General features: G+C 46.6%; 1 protein-coding gene across 2 annotated transcripts in view; it reads left to right on the forward strand.

The window, feature by feature from the left end:
- LOC126701790 (uncharacterized) overlaps positions 1-17,459 on the forward strand; it is a 126,472-nt gene that overhangs the window by 75,961 nt on the left and 33,052 nt on the right. The window lies entirely within an intron of this gene.

A 17,459-nucleotide genomic window follows, 5' to 3' on the forward strand; every position in this document is an offset into this window, starting at 1 on the left:
TTCAACGGTTAGATTTTTAAAATATGTAGTAATATTTATTTTAGGATACAACCAATTTTATAGATAAACTTTGTCATTTTCAAAATATGAATTCTATAACAAGTTATTAGGTGGTGTAACATTATTTAAAGTTTTTTTTTTTTTTTTTTTTTTTTGAAAGGGAAAGGTTTAACGTTTCATTAAACAGGGCTAAAACCCAAACCAGATACATCACTAAGGATTTGAGAAACAATCATAGGTGGAGTATCCTCCACCCAAATGGTACAATATGAGATTTGCCTTGCATGTCTAGCTAAAGGTGAGCAGCATTGTTACATTCCCTATGGGTGAAAACAACTTTCGACGAAATGAATCTTGCCAGGCCCAATTTGACTCCCACAATCAGCTTCTGAATTGAGATTAGGGCAAGACTTGGGCCAGATATAGCCTGCATTACAACCTGAGAATCGCCTTCCAAAATGATCTCTCTAAGCCCCAATTCCTACGCAAAAATAACACCAACTTTTGGGGCCTTTGCTTCCACCTCTAAAGCACCAAGGGGATAAGGGAAGTTCTTGCAAAAAGCTCCCATTATTAAGCCTTTGTCATTTCGCACGACCACACCGATACAACAATGGCCAATGTCCTTGAAGATTGCTCCGTCAATGTTTACCTTGTACCAACCAATCTGAGGGGGGCTCCAAGATTTAAGGGGATGAGGCTGCTGAGGGAGGGGAAGCTTAGAGACCCCGCGAAACTCCTCTAGATACTGCTTGGAGTCCTCGAGAATTTTGAAGGCCGACTTGCATTGACCCCCATGTCTAACAGAGTTTTTGTTGTTCCATAAGAACCATGTCGTTGTCGCGAAAGCTTCCAAGTCCTGTACTGGTTTAGCATCCATTACCAGCCGAAGCAAATCAAGGAAACCTTGGGCTACTAATACAATGTCGGTGATGAGTCTACCGGGTACATATGCACTTTGAGACTCACTAATGACATTGGGCAGAACCTTTTTTAGGCGGTTTGCAAGGACTTTGGCTAGGATCCTATATGTCACATTGCACAAACTAATGGGGTGGTATTCAGTAATTTTCTATGGGTTTTTAGTTTTTGGAATTAGGCAAATGTGAGTTTCATGTTCATTTCTAAAGGCATCATCCCAGTATTTAGAATGTTTAGAATACAATCAGAGACATTTTGACCTACAATATTCCAGTACTTTTGAAAAAAGATTGGTGGCATACCATCCGGACCAGGAGATTTAATTAGGTGCATTTGCTGCAATGCTGCTTGAATCTCTTCAGGTTGAAAGGCTTGTAGTAAACTATCATTCATCTCAGCAGTAACTTTTGTTTCCACCGCATCAATAACTAGAGAAAAGTGAGAAGGCTGATCCGACCGATAGATAGAGGAGAAGTAGTTGCTAATAATGTCCTGAATAGCCTTATCACTTTCCTGCCACACCCCATTAGCATCTTCAAGCCCATTTATCTTATTGTTCCTTTGCCGCTGACTTGCCATAGCATGGAAGAACTTGTGTTTCTGTCATCGTGCTTAATCCAAAGAGTTTGCGATCAAGAGATTAACATTGTTTAAAGTTACACAAATTGTAACTTGAGCTTAACCCATATATATATCAACCTACAAATGTTTGGAGGAGGACCAAAGTTGTGTTTGACATTGGCTTAAAAAGCCAGGCTTTTTTACTATTTAGCTTATTTTTTCTACTATTTAGCTTATTTTTTCTACTATTCAGCTTATTTTTGCTACTATTCATGGATTCCATTACACTTTTTAGTACTATTCATGGGTCTTACTGTACTATTTCAGCTACTTTTTAACTTTATCTATAATACTTTTAGAGCATGTTTGGATCCACGGCTGCGTTTTTGTTCTTTTTTTCTTTCTTTTTTTTGGTTTTCACGCGTTTTTGGAGTATTGCGGTTACTGTTCATTGAACAGTAACCGCAAATCTTGACTTTCTGCAGTGAACAGTGCACATGTGCACTGTTCACGGACCCACAAATTTCATTTTTTATCAATTTTTTCATTAAAAATGGGTCCCACAGCACTATTCACACATTTAAAAATTATTTTGCTACAGTGTTTTCAGTTTTCAGTTTCAGTAAAATAAGTTCTATCCAAACACACACTTAGTGTTGTGAAATTTTAAAGTATTCGCAAGTGTACGAACCGTACTGACATATAGTTTGACAAGAATGAGGTCGAATCTATAGGGACTTGAATGAACATAGGAAAATTAATCAAATCTTAATCAAATTAATCCTAATCTAGTTTAATATATATTTTTTTAAATTAAATATACCAAGCAATTAATTAAACTAAGCAAATATATAATATAAAGCAGTAAAGAGATGTAAACAATCTAGAGAAAAGAATTAAGGTTTTGGAATCTGTCTTGTTAATTCATATCAGCATATATTTACGATCATTAATTTTTCCCAACCACTACATGATAATCTAGAAATCAATCTTGCTACCATGGAAAATATTATCATTAAAAATTATATTTAAATATCTAAAGTATGCTCTTCTTCGCTTCCTATGTATAAAATCAAATCATCAATTGTATTCGTAGCCAAACAAATCATAAGAAATATCCAACTTTAAAATCAAGAAATAATAAACCAAGCATTCAATTAATTAAGACAAATCCTAAATCATGAGAAAAACATGAATGAACTCATATTTAAAATCCCATCTTAGTTAATTGATATGAAGTAATGACAATTTAAATTATTAAAGAACAAATATTGTGGGAAAAATCAAATCACCTAAATATTACTGATAAACCTTAACTAGGTTTCATCCTCAACCCTAATTATAAATTTAGCTACTCACGGTAATCGAAATAAAACATAAAAATAAAATACTAAACATTAAACTAGACAAATAAAATAGAGAAAAAAATAGTCACAATGCTATCATGGAGAAAAGCTATAGAGAAGCCACATGCGGCACTGCCTCTTGCTCCAATTTTCTGTTTTGCATCTCAGCCCTAGCACTAGCCTCGTCTGAATTTTGCTCTAAAAAGCCTTTAAATAGATCAAGGAATCCTATTACAAGTTGAATTTTCGTTTGGAGAAAATCTTAGATTTTTAGGCTTCACTTAACCAACGATTTTGGCCCATTTAATGTCAGAATTAGGACTTTTGGTAAACTACAAAGTTGTAGCCCGTTAAGTGAACTTTCCAGCCCAACTTGAATCATCGATGTGGGGTTAGTGAATTCGCGGCCCAGGCCCATTCTACATGGGGGCCCAGGGGCTAGGGCCCAAATCGAGGAGAGCCATTGCCGAGGACAACCTCTTGCTCGGCACCTCACGAAATGCCTGAGGAAGGGGGGAAACTGAGTTCAGTGGCAGGGTAAGGGAAAAAGCTACCAACATCATAATACCAAACCCTGTATCTGACAAGTCCATGCTCTAAACCATACCCTTTAACTTTCCCAGCGACCCCAAACCATACTGGAGTATGGGTTGACAGGACATGTCTGTACCCCGAAAAAAGGGTGAGACTTACACGTGAACTTGAAGGAAGAGAAGAAACACGGATATAAAAGGAAGAACCCCCCAAAAGGAGGGGGGGGTCTCTCCCCTGGTAAAAATGGAAAAAGGAAAGGATATAAGGGTCCTAGGACAGCGTCCGAGGACTGGAGTCCCACAACCCGTACCAATGGAAGGCTTAGCTAGTTAAGCCAGGCCCGCCCATATAAGAATTTCCATAGACGCCATGATAAAACCGTTCGCCTGTGCCCAAGGTCATGCCTTTCAAGCCCACTCTCTACAAATCATATTGTTGGGGTCCTTTGCATACGAGCCCAACGTCACTCATGGGCCGTTAAACAAATCGTGTCCCTACAATTGGCGCCGTCTGTGGGAAAGGCTTGCGCATTGGCGCAGGTGGCGGTGGAGTTGAGCCTCCGTCAAGCAAATGTCTGTGAAGGTTCCTACATTTCCAGCGACGTCTGTGAAGGTTCCTCCATTTCCAGCGACGTGCTGTTGTTGCTCCGACATAGATTTCCACTAGGGGCTACGCCTCGCAGTGCCAATGGCATGGGCAATTCTAGGGGTTTCAAACATCAAGCTAGCTCCCCCCACCTTGTTCGAGGAGCTAACCTTCGGAAAATAAATAAATAAATGAACAACTACAAGTTTTGGACAGAACCAAGGCCTTGCATGGTCCTCGGACTCAAGCCTCTGGGGAAACCAACTACTTACAAGAAAAAATACAAGTTTTGGACAGAACCAAGGCCTTGCATGGTTCTCGGACTCAAGCCTCTAGGGAAACCAACTACTTAGGAGAAAAAATACAAGTTTTGGATAGAACCAAGGCCTTGCATGGTCCTCGGACTCAAGCCTTTGGGGAAACCAACTACTTAGGAGAAAAAATACAAGTTTTGGACAGAACCAAGGCCTTGCATGGTCCTCGGACTCAAGCCTCTGGAGAAACCAACTACTTAGGAGAAAAAATACAAGTTTTGGACAGAACCAAGGCCTTGCATGGTCCTCAGACTCAAGCCTCTGGGGAAACCAATTACTTAGAAGAAAAACTACAAGTTTTGGACAGAACCAAGGCCTTGCATGGTCCTCGGACTCAAGCCTCTGAGGAAACCAACTACTTACAAGAAAAAATACAAGTTTTGGACAAAACCAAGGCCTTGCATGGTCCTCAGACTCAAGCCTCTGGGGAAACCAACTACTTAGGAGAAAAAATACAAGTTCTGGACAGAACCAAGGCCTTGCATGGTCCTCGGACTCAAGCCTCTGGGGAAACCAACTACTTAGAAGAAAAACTACAAGTTTTGGACAGAACCAAGGCCTTGCATGGTCCTCGGACTCAAGTCTCTGGGGAAACCAACTACTTACAAGAAAAAATACAAGTTTTGGACAGAACCAAGGCCTTGCATGGTCCTCGGACTCAAGCCTCTGGGGAAACCAACTACTTACAAGAAAAAATACAAGTTTTGGACAGAACCAAGGCCTTGCATGGTCCTCGGACTCAAGCCTCTGGGGAAACCAACTACTTAGAAGAAAAACTACAAGTTTTGGACAGAACCAAGGCCTTACATGGTCCTCGGACTCAAGCCTCTGGGAAACCAACTACTTACAAGAAAAAATACAAGTTTTGGACAGAACCAAGGCCTTGCATGGTCCTCGGACTCAAGCCTCTGGGGAAACCAACTACTTAGGAGAAAAAATACAAGTTTTGGACAGAACCAAGGCCTTGCATGGTCCTCGGACTCAAGCCTCTGGGGAAACCAACTACTTAGAAGAAAAACTACAAGTTTTGGACAGAATCAAGGCCTTGCATGGTTCTCGGACTCAAGCCTCTGGGGAAACCAACTACTTACAAGAAAAAATACAAGTTTTGGACAGAACCAAGACCTTGCATGGTCCTCGGACTCAAGCCTCTGGGGAAACCAACTACTTACAAGAAAAAATACAAGTTTTGGACAGAACCAAGGCCTTGCATGGTCCTCGGACTCAAGCCTCTGGGGAAACCAACTACTTACAAGAAAAAATACAAGTTTTGGACAGAACCAAGGCCTTGCATGGTCCTCGGACTCAAGCCTCTGGGGAAACCAACTACTTACAAGAAAAAATACAAGTTTTGGACAGAACCAAGGCCTTGCATGGTCCTCGGACTCAAGCCTCTAGGGAAACCAACTACTTAAAAGAAAAACTACATTACATGGACCTTAGAATCTATCCGAGGAGAACTCTCCATTAATAATTGGGTTAATTCCTAAACTGCATGGATTCTCAAGTCTGCTCTCGGATCCTCAGTACCAAAGGGATTGATGCAATATAGAGCAATATGTTGCCAAAAACACAATCAGAGTCCCTTACTGCTCGGTTACCCCCTTGGATGGATTATTTAGAGTTTATCGTTCTCGGACGGTCTCCTCGCACTTATTACAGAATATTCAGCTGTAATCTCGGTTAGTTTCCTAAGTTTAACTTACTGTGAATTATCGTTATTATGCCTGGTAATGTCGGTAAATTAGAATTAGTTGGATTATGTTTCAAGGTTTCCTGCTCTAAGTATCATTGAAGAAAGACACACATGGAGCACACCCATTCACAAAGTAGTGTTGCAAAAAAGAAAAATATTCAAAACAAGTAAATAAATTCCCTTTTTATTAAAACAAAGAAATAGTACAGCGTACAATGAAAAGCTGGAATCAGCTTGTATTAAAGCTAACTACATAATCGAAAAGAAAGATACAAGAGAATAAGATAAGGCCGAGGAGGTTGTACAGAGGAGAGGTTGGCTGCTGCTTCAAGACTTTGTTCAAGGAAAACCATTCCTCAACACTTTTACATGCCCATAACTCAGGCAGCAAAAGAACCCAACGTGGGGCCTGCACCATAGAAGAAAAGGTGTAGAGAGCCCAGCTTCAGGCTAGCGCAGCTGAAGAAAAGGTGCAGAGAACCTAACTTGAGGCCCACACCGTTGAAGAAAAGGTGCAGGGAGCCGGAAGTTGAGGAGCCTACACAAAAATTTGCCTGCGACAAGGCAGACGGCGCTGATGGTGGAAAACTTTACTTCTGATACACCAAGAATCTGGTGCGACCAGTACCTGCTTCGGATTTTGACTAAAAGAAGGAGAAATATCATTTCCCCCTTTGTCAAGACGGAGTATTTTCTTGAATCTGTACCTCCCATACCCAGACCACGCTACCTTGAGTCTAGGAAGGACCCGGCGCCTCTGTGGCGGAGGGAGTTCCTTCACCCCAACCCGCGCCTCAAACATATTATACTAAGGGAGGATAACACCGGATATGGAAGCTGTGATTATGGCTGAAGGATTGTGGTTTGGGAGGAAACTGAAGGATTTGTGTGTAAGTGGAGCAACCTCCTACCCTATTTATTTAAAAGACAAGGAGGTGGCATTTAATTCACGCAGAGTCCCAAGGAACGCTACAGACAAAATGGTTTCGGCTCAATTCCCAACGCCACCTGCAACCATAAGATTAAAGGATTCTCGTGAAGGCGCATCTCGAACACTGGAACGTCAAAGGGCACCGCGTGACTAAAGACTAAAGTAATGCCTCTTGATCCAGTGCATCTCCTATGCAAATGGAAAAGCCCAAACATCAAAAAGTACATAATCTGAGTTAGTTGTGATGTGGGCCCAGCATTATCAAAATCCTCATCCCCAACTAAAAGTCGGGCAGCAGGATTTTGAGGGGCTATTGTGGGGTTAGTGAATTCGCGGCCCAGACCCATTCTACATGGGGGCCCAGGGGCTAGGGCCCAAACCGAGGAGAGCCATTGCCGAGGACAACCTCCTGCTCGGCACCTCACGAAATGCCTGAGGAAGGGGGGAAACTGAGTTTAGTGGCAGGGTAAGGGAAAAAGTTACCAACATCATAATACCAAGCCCTGTATCTGATAAGTTCATGCTCTAAACCATACCCTTTAACTTTCCCAGCGACCCTAAACCATACTGGAGTATGGGTTGACAGGACAGGTCTGCACCCCGAAAAAAGGGTGAGACTTACACGTGAACTTGAAGGAAGAGAAGAAACACGGATATAAAAGGAAGAACCCCCCAGAAGGAGGGGGGGTCTCTCCCCTGGTAAAAATGGAAAAAGGAAAGGATATAAGGGTCCTAGGACAGCGTCCGAGGACTGGAGTCCCACAACCCGTACCAATGGAAGGCTTAGCTAGTTAAGCCAGGCCCGCCCATATAAGAATTTCCATAGACGCCATGATAAAACCGTTCGCCTGTGCCCAAGGTCATGCCTTTCAAGCCCACTCTCTACAAATCATATTGTTGGGGTACTTTGGATACGAGCCCAACGTCACTCATGGGCCGTTAAACAAATCGTGTCCCTACAATCGGGATTGGACATTTGAACCAAAAGTTATGTAAAAAATACTAACTGATGTGCAGGATGGAATCTTAATCCGAATTGAACTTGGATTCGGTGCATATTTCCTTTGATTCCTTGCTCCAATTGGACTTAAATTTAATTGGGTTGGCTTTCTTTAACTTCATCATTGCCCTTGTAAAAGTAAAGTCCACTAGTTTTCTTCTTTGCACAAATTAACTTATTTAATTCCATTTTCCTATAAAAGACAAATTCACACAATAAAATTCAATTAAGCACAAAATTGGTTATTCAGCATAATTCCAAAATCAAATGTAAAATGCATGAATTAACTCAAAATAAGTATGATAATGCTTTCTGTGGGGGTAAAATTCGCCAGTCAACGTTGGGCCATAGCACTTGTACTAAGCCCAACCACAATAAGAAGCAAAGACACGGGCAGAGGACCCCCCAGCCCAATCACGTTGGGCCGGGCTTGCTTAGGGGTGTCCGAGGAGGAGTACCTCCTCGGACGCACCAAATGGGAGTCCGATTCACACCCTTTACATGATGAAAGGTCATCCAAAATCAAGGAAGAATGCAGGACGTTCCGCGGGGGGGGGGGGGGGGCAACCACAATTGCCGCATTAAATGCAAGGAAGCTACTTTTCCAGCCTCATTAATGTGGAAAGGACAGGAGAACAGAATTATCTTGGCCAGTGCAACTCACAGAAAAGAGGGAGGATGTCCTATGGGACAGGCACTCAAGTAGAGGCCCAGATGATTAACAAGTGTAGGGTCATTATCGTAGGAAGGATGCTATATAAGAGAAGAAAATCCCCATGGCCAGGGGATCGCAAGAAGGAGGAAGAAAAAGGAGAGAGAAAGAGAAAAAGAGTTGGAGAAACAAAGCATAAGATACAGCCCCCTGGACTGTTATCCCAAGAAGCTTAGAGGAATATCCCCACGTCCAAATGGTTGCATGGCTTGTTCATAACTATGTTCACTCTGTCAAGACCTAGTTCTGTAACCTACTCTCTATAAATTCATTGTTGAGGGACTTTTGGGCCAGAATCGCTTGCCTGTTGGGCCTGAGCCCCAAAAACAGCTCCTAAAATTGGCGTCGTCTGTGGGAAGAACTTGTGTCTCGACAAGTGAAACAGTAAGGGATGGAAGGATCAAGTTCGTGCCAAACTGGACGTGCAGAATCTCAACGACAGGACAACTTTTTAAACCTCGAACGAGCGAAGGACCAAGATAATCAACGAGAGGGCAGTGTGAACACCTCTCACACGAATAGAAGCCGCTCAAAAGGGAAGGATCACACGTCCCACCAGCACAACGAGCGAAAGGCTCTACAGCAAGAGATTGACGATTTGAAGAAGAAGCTGCGTCGAGCCCAGCGAAAATGTCCTTCACCCGTCTCGGACACTAGCAGTGGTGAGGACGGTGAATACAGACGAAGGTCGAGAACCCCTCTAAGCGAGACGTTTTCCTATGAGGAAGAACGGCCTCGCAAACGCGGCCGCAAAAGCCAGTCTTACCAAGGCCTGGCCAATGACGTCATGAGCAAGGCCCTGGATCGAATCTCCCAGTCGCCATTCACACGAAGAATAGAGAGGGCGATGCTTCCTCGACGGTTCAATCAGCCAACGTTTGCCATATACAATGGTCGAACTGACCCAGTGGAGCACGTGAGCCAATTCAACCAGAGGATGGCCGTCCACTCCAGGGACGAGGCGTTAATGTGTAAGGTGTTTCCATCCAGCTTGGGACCCCTAGCAATGAGATGGTTTGATGCCCTCTCGCCGAATTCCATAGATTCCTTTAAACAGCTGACGCAGGCTTTTGGTTCCCGTTTCATCACCAGCACTAGAGTCCCTCGGCCCCTCGATTCCCTCTTATCCTTATCCATGCGAGAAGGAGAAACGCTGAAGGCCTACTCGGACAGATATTGGGAAACGTACAACGAAATAGAAGGAAACTACGATGACGTCGCCATTAGTACATTCAAAAGGGGCCTGCCGACAGAGCATGGCTTGAGAAAGTCTCTCACTGGGAAGCCAGTCACCAGCGTGCGACAACTCATGGACAGAATAGACAAGTACAAAAGGGTCGAGGAGGACCAGCAGATTGGGAAGGGAAAGGCGAAGGTTGTCCCTCAGGAGAGGAGGGACTTCAGGTCGGACCGCTTCAGCAGCAGTACCAAGCCGAGGAGAGATTACATGGAACAGTTCGGACCTACTGGGGCTCAGGTAGTCCACGCTGTGTTCCGAGAACCAATGCACGAGATCCTGGAGAAAGTAAAGCGCGAACCCTTCTTTCAGTGGCCGAACAGGATGGCAGGCGACCCCTCGAAACGCAATCAGAATCTATACTGTGCGTATCATCAAGAGCCCGGTCACACCACTGACGAGTGCAGGAACCTGAAAAACTATTTGGATCGGCTTGTCCGAGAAGGAAAGCTAAGGCATCTATTGCACCGCCCTGAGCAGTCGAATGTCGAAACCAGACAAGACGCATTGAGGCCACCCATAGGCACGATAAATGTCATTCTTGCCGCACCTGGGAGAACCGGTTCCGGACCGTTCAGAGTAATGTCAGTGGGTAGGTTCCCGACAGAGCCAGGCGAAAGAGGATCCAAGAGAGCCAGAGTGAGGGCCCCGCCATTAATCGGGTTCACGGAGGAGGATAAGGAAGGAACTATTCAACCCCATGAGGATGCCCTAGTCGTGACGCTCAGAATATGAAGTTATGACGTGAAGAGGGTGTTAGTTGATCAGGGTAGCGCCGTGGAGGTAATGTACCCAGATTTGTATAAGGGACTAAACTTGAAGCAGGAAGTCCTGTCGCCATACGATTCACCCCTGCTTAGCTTTGAAGGAAAAATCGTCATCCCGAAAGGCATGATTAGGCTGCCTGTGCAAACAGACTCAGAAGTAGTGGAAGTGGACTTCATCGTGGTAGATGCATACTCCCCCTACACAGCTATTGTGGCACGGCCATGGCTTCATGCACTAGGGGCTGTGTCGTCAACCCTGCACCAGAAAGTGAAATATCCGTCAGAAGGTCGAATCAAAGAGATAGTAGGGGACCAAGGAATGGCCAGACAATGCATGGTGTCGGCAATTTCTCGACGATCAAGCAGCGAACCTTCCACTTCAGCCGGGAATAGCTTATAGCAATCAAGGACCCCGGTCCTAACTACGGGTAATGGAAGACCGGCCATGGAGGTGAGCTGTGAGGAGTTGGAGAAAGTGCTCGTCGGATCAGACCCCGAGAAGTTTTTTCAAATCGGCTCGGAATTACCAGCACAGGAGAAGTCAGCGCTAATTAATTTTCTTCGACGGAATGAGGACGTATTCGCCTGGGATCCTTACGAAATCCCCGGGGTTGACTCAGACCTCATACGCCATCACCTTAATGTTAATCCGGTTATTACACCGAAGAAGCAGCCTCCCCGGCGTCGGTCAAAGGAGCATGCGGACGCTGTGAGAGAGGAAGTCGCAAAATTGAAGAGAGCTGGGGCTATCAAGGAAGTATTCTACCCCGAATGGTTGGCAAACACAGTGGTGGTGAAGAAGAAGAGTGGGAAATGGCGGGTCTGCGTGGACTTCACGGACTTAAACAAGGCCTGCCCGAAGGATCCTTTCCCGATGCCGCGGATAGACCGACTGGTAGATGCGACTGTCAGGCATCCCCGAATGAGTTTTTTGGACGCTTTCCAGGACTACCATCAGATATCCTTGGCCGCCGAAGACCAGGAAAAAACTGTTTTCGTCACCCCAGTCGGCAACTATCATTACAAGGTGATGCCCTTTGGCCTGAAGAATGCCGAGTCGACCTATCAAAGGATGATGACTAGGATGTTTGAGCAGCAAATGGGCAAAACCATTGAGATGTATATAGACGACATGGTAGTAAAGAGTAAATTTGTGGCCGACCACATCAGAGACCTCGGCGAAGTGTTTCAAATCCTGAGAAGGTACAAGCTGCGACTGAACGCATCTAAATGCTCATTTGGGGTTGGATCGGGGAAATTCTTGGGCTATATGGTAACCCACCGAGGAATCGAGGTTAACCCTGACCAAATAAGAGCCATTCATAGCATGCAGCCTCCTCGGAATCCCAAAGAGGTCCAGAAGCTTACCGGCATGATAGCTGCTTTAAACCGTTTCATCTCCCGATCAGCGGACAGATGCAGGCCTTTTTTCCTCCTATTGCACAAGTGGAAGGGTTTCGAGTGGACTGAAGAGTGTGATTTAGCCTTCCAACAGCTCAAGGAATACCTCGCCCGGCCACCGATCATGTCCAGTCCCGACGCCGATGAGGTGTTGTACGCATACATCGTAGTCGCCGCTCATGCGGTGAGCCTAGTGCTAATCCGAGAGGACAACGGCACGCAGCGGCCCGTGTATTACGTAAGCAAATCGCTACAGGAGGCGGAGACCCGATACCTCCCCCTCGAAAAGGCAATATTGGCCGTTGTGCAAGCTACGCAGAAGCTCCCCCACTATTTTCAGGCACATATAGTTGTTGTGCTAACCCAACTTCCACTGAAATCAGTCCTCCGTAGCGCCGACTACACAGGAAGAATAGCTAAATGGGGAACCATCTTGGGCGCCTTCGACATTAGATACATGCCTCGCACCGCTATAAAGGGTCAGGTCCTCGCCGATCTGGTTGCTGAATTCGCGGAGCCCACCTTAGAAGGGGTGGAAGTGTCGGGATCACCGAGTGCCGATAGGAAATTGGTCGGCACGATCTCTCAGCAAGAACACGATAAGTGGAGAGCATACATCGATGGTGCAGCAAACCAAAGGGGCTCCGGGGTGGGACTCGTTCTAATCTCTCCCGAAGGTATAACCTTAGAAAAGTCATTGAGACTGGGATTCCCGGCAATGAATAACGAAGCCGAGTATAAGGCACTGTTGGAGGGGATGTCTATGATCCGGAAATTGGGTGGGAAATGCGCGAGCATATTCTCGGATTCGAGACTCATAGTGGGACAAGTAAATGGGGAATTGGAGGCGAAGGATGAAAGAATGCGAGGGTACCTTGCCCGGGCTAAACACCTGCAGGCCCATTACGACGACTTCCGTTTAACGCATATACCCAGAAGTGGGAATACCCACGCTGATTCTCTAGCGACACTGGCCACCTCCTCGGCTCAGCCCCTTCCGCGGGTTATTTTAGTTGAAGACCTCTGCCGCCCAACGGAAGAGGAGCCCAACGGTATTCGGGTACACAACGTCGGGGAGGGACCAAGCTGGATGGACCCTCTTGTCCGGTTCTTAAAGCACGACTCCTTACCGGACGATAAGGTTGAGGCTGACAAAATCAGGAGGAGAGCTTCTCGATTCTGGTTGTCCGAGGATTCCAAACTTTACAGACGCTCATTCTCAGGGCCATACTTGCTGTGTGTGCACCCAGGGGCTACGAAACTCATCCTGGAGGAGTTGCATGAAGGGATTTGCGGAAGCCATACGGGGGGCCGGTCCCTCTCCCACAGGGCCATGACGCTGGGTTACTGGTGGCCGAGCATGCATAAGGAGGCTCTGGAATATGTGAAGAAGTGTGACCAATGCCAAAAGTTCGCCCCGAACATACATCAGCAGGGCGGAGTACTTAACCCGTTGTCCAGCCCTTGGCCATTCGCACAATAGGGCCTAGACATACTAGGGTCGTTCCCCAAAGCTGCCGGGAACAAGAAGTTTCTTCTCGTCGGCACCGATTACTTCACGAAAGGGTCGAAGCTGAAGCGCTGGCAAACATTAGGGATGTCGATGTTATGAAATTTATCTGGAAAAATATTGTCACCAGGTTCGGGACCCCACACACCCTGGTCTCGGACAATGGCCTCCAATTTGACAGCAAGGCCTTTAGGGAATATTGCAATGAACTGGGGATTGTCAACCGATACTCCACACCAGCCTACCCGCAGAGTAACGGACAGGCGGAAGCCATCAACAAAACCATAGTGAATGGACTGAAGAAGAGGTTGGACGACGCGAAAGGGAGGTGGGTTGAAGAGCTAGCCCATGTCTTGTGGATGTACCGCACCACGCCTCGCAGGTCCACGGGAGAAACCCCCTTTTCGTTGACCTACGGGGCCGAGGCCGTCATCCCATTAGAGATAAACTTTCCCTCCCAGAGGACTACTGCATTCAACCCCATTGCTAACAACGGACTTCTGGAGAAAAGCCTGGACCTCCTCGAAGAGAGAAAGGAAAGCGCGATGGTGCACCTAGCTTATTATCAGCAAAAGCTCAAACAGGGCTATGACGCCAAGGTGAAGTCAAGGCCCTTGACGCTCGGGGATCTAGTGCTGAGGAAAGTCTTGGGCACCGCGAGGAACCCTGCATGGGGAAAGCTTGGACCAAACTGGGAGGGCCCATACCGTATCACATCCGTGGCCGGCATTGGAGCGTACTTTTTGGAAGACTTGGACGAACGTGTAGTGCCACGTCCGTGGAATGTAAATAACCTGAAAAGGTACTTTTATTAATGAAAGACACCACACTTGATGCCGTGTTACTGTACAGCTATTTGGGATAAGTGTTAAACAGAACCCAAGTCCTACATGGCTCCCAGGCCCACAAACTTGGGGGAAATTAACCGTTATGCTATTCTCACTAAGTGTTAAACAGAACCCAAGTCCTGCATGGCTCCTCGGACCACAGACTTGGGGGAAATTAACCACACCACGATTCTCAATAAGTGTTAAACAGAACCCAAGTCCCGTATGGCTCCCAGGCCCACAGACTTGGGGGAAATTAACCGTTATGCTATTCTCACTAAGTGTTAAACAGAACCCAAGTCCTGCATGGCTCCCAGGACCACAGACTTGGGGGAAATTAACCGTTATGCTATTCTCACTAAGTGTTAAACAGAACCCAAGTCCTGCATGGCTCCCCGGACCACAGACTTGGGGGAAATTAACCACACCACGATTCTCAATAAGTGTTAAACAGAACCCAAGTCCTGCATGGCTCCCAAGCCCACAGACTTGGGGGAAATTAACCGTTATGCTATTCTCACTAAGTGTTAAACAGAACCCAAGTCCTGCATGGCTCCTCGGACCACAGACTTGGGGGAAATTAACCACACCATGATTCTCAATAAGTGTTAAACAGAACCCAAGTCCTGCATGGCTCCCAGGACCACAGACTTGGGGCAAATTAACCATTATGCGATTCTCACTAAGTGTTAAATGGAGCCCAAGTCTTGCACGACTTCTCGGCCACAGACTTGGGAGGAATTAGCTTCGCATCCGTTTTTGCCTAATTATGGATTATCGTTATTTAAACGAACTCATTCATTTATACTTAACTTTCAACAGTAAGTGACAAAACCGATATCCATTCATGATGAAAACAAAATAGAATAAAGCAACGATATCTAAAGGGAAATAACTTTTATCATTTAACCTTCAAAGTAGTTCGGTTCACAAACATTCACAATGCAAAACAAAACAAAACTCGAAAAGCAAAACAAATGAACTCCTACACTACTTTCCTAGGAGCCCTGAGTCAGAGCAGGCTGATCATCTGCTGCTTGGTTCTCCGGGGCAATCTCCTTGGCCTGCGCAAGGATCTCGCTGATGCGAAGACTGTCCTCGGGTGACTTGCCCTGCGCGGCCTGCTCCGTGCCCCCAGCCTCAGGAACAGAGGAGTCTGTTGGAAGATGCTCGGTGGAGGCAACCTCGTCAGGAACCTCGCGTATATCCTCCTGGAAAAAGATGTTCTCAGCCTTCCGGAGATCAGAATCTGCTGGGACGGCTGCCCGATCCAGGGCTACACCCCAGGACACGGTGATGTATTCCCTGCAGACGGTGGCAACTTCCTCGGTCAGTCTGACCTCAGTATCACGGACTCCACGTTCATATGAAGCCGCCACAGCCTTCTCGGCAGCTTCCCTGGACAAGCGAGCCTCCTCCTTGGTCCTTGCAAGCTCAGCCTTAAACTTTGAAACCGCCTGCTGCTCCGCTGTCAGTTTCTCCTCAGATTGGCGGAGCTGTATGCGCAGCTCGTCAGCTTGCTTTTTAGCATTTTTAAGGCCAGCTTCTGCACTCGCAGTAGCCTTCTTCACCTCCTTTAGCTCATTACTCTGACGATCAAAATCTCGTTTGAGATCGCCAGCGTCCTTCTCAGCTGCAGAACGGGACTAAGCCTCCCTATGCATGTCCTCACGAGCCTTCTTGGCCTACTCCTCAGCAACAAAAATTTGTTGAGTGACCTGCGCTCGGACGGAAATGAAAACACTATTAAAACATGACGATAAGAGGGTACACAGTATAGAGACGAGATAGAAGATTCCACTTACCATGGCCATGTCCCTCTTCAGTGACATGAAAAGTTCTGGTTGACGAGTCTTCCTGAGACCCTCCATATCGCGAGGCAAGAGGAGAGGCTGCTGCAGGGCCTCGGCCAAGAATGATGCCTGCCCTCGTTGGGATTCCCATAGGGTCGCATCCCAGGGGATTGGGGCGTCGTCTAACTTGATCCAAGGAGACCATGTTCGTTGTTCCCTAAGAATGGCTGCCTCGTCTCGGCTATCAGTGGACCTGGTCCTCTTCTCTCGGGGCTCTTTCGTCTCCTTGCCCTTCTTTTTAGGCTCGGCCTTTTCACGGGCAATCTCTCCCTCCTCCGTCTCTTCTACAGGCCTTTTTCGCCTTAAGTTAGGCATAGGCTGCAGCGCCGCATCCGGGAGGGAGGGAGAGGAGGAACAGGAGCTTTAGGGGCAGTCTGTCCCTTCGAGACGTCCTTGGAGGTCTGCCCCTTGGTCCTGTTAGATAGAAGGCCCCTGAGGCCAGTCCTTGGCTGCAGATCCATTCCTTCTTCCTCTTTTGTCTCTTCGCTGATATCAGGTTGTGCGATGACTAAACCAGTATCAGGAGCCGCTGAGGCGCAGTCTAGATCTGCGTCAGAGTCCGAGAGCTCTACTACTCTGACCGACGCCTCTCCTTCCTCGGTAAATTGAAACTGGTCTATTTGATCCTCTAAGGATGAATGCGAAGAACCAGCCTCCTCCTCCGGGATAACTACTGGGGGAAAGGCACGTTGGGGAGGTAGCTGAATAGGAGGTAAGTCTGTTGCAGCGAGGAACCCTGGTACGGATACGTCAATGCGTGCCAATCTCGGACTGCCAGCCCTTATAGCTTGGCCGGCGTCTACCAGGGATCGAGTGAGGGGAACGTAGTCCAAAATCAAAGGAGCCGACAGTAGTTGCCCATCCTCGTTTACGAAGATCTCGGACCTCAGGAGGTAATTTAGAGCCTAGATGTTGACCAAGCTCAGCCGAGGGGATGTTCGCTCCTTGTCTGCAAAGGCTGTTAAAAGGTTTATGTTAGTCCGAGGAGACATGCAACCAAACCAACAAGTTTAAAATAAAAGAAAAATGGGGGGAGAGGAGCTCAAAACTAAGGTCCTCCTCACGGAATCTAGTTCTATGACACCCCACCTGGCGTTCCCGCCCTAGTCAGACAGTGAAGGCCGTCATGCCATGGTCCGGAGACGATCAAATGGTCGTCCTTCAAGCCTTTGCTGGACTTTGGACGGCTGGATATCAACCTCACTTCGTCAGTCCTGGACTTTAGGTAGTATGAGTCACCGAGCTTATGGCATTCATAAAGATG

Source organism: Quercus robur, chromosome 10 (genome assembly GCF_932294415.1).
Source record: "Quercus robur chromosome 10, dhQueRobu3.1, whole genome shotgun sequence".
Classification (NCBI taxonomy): domain Eukaryota; kingdom Viridiplantae; phylum Streptophyta; class Magnoliopsida; order Fagales; family Fagaceae; genus Quercus; species Quercus robur.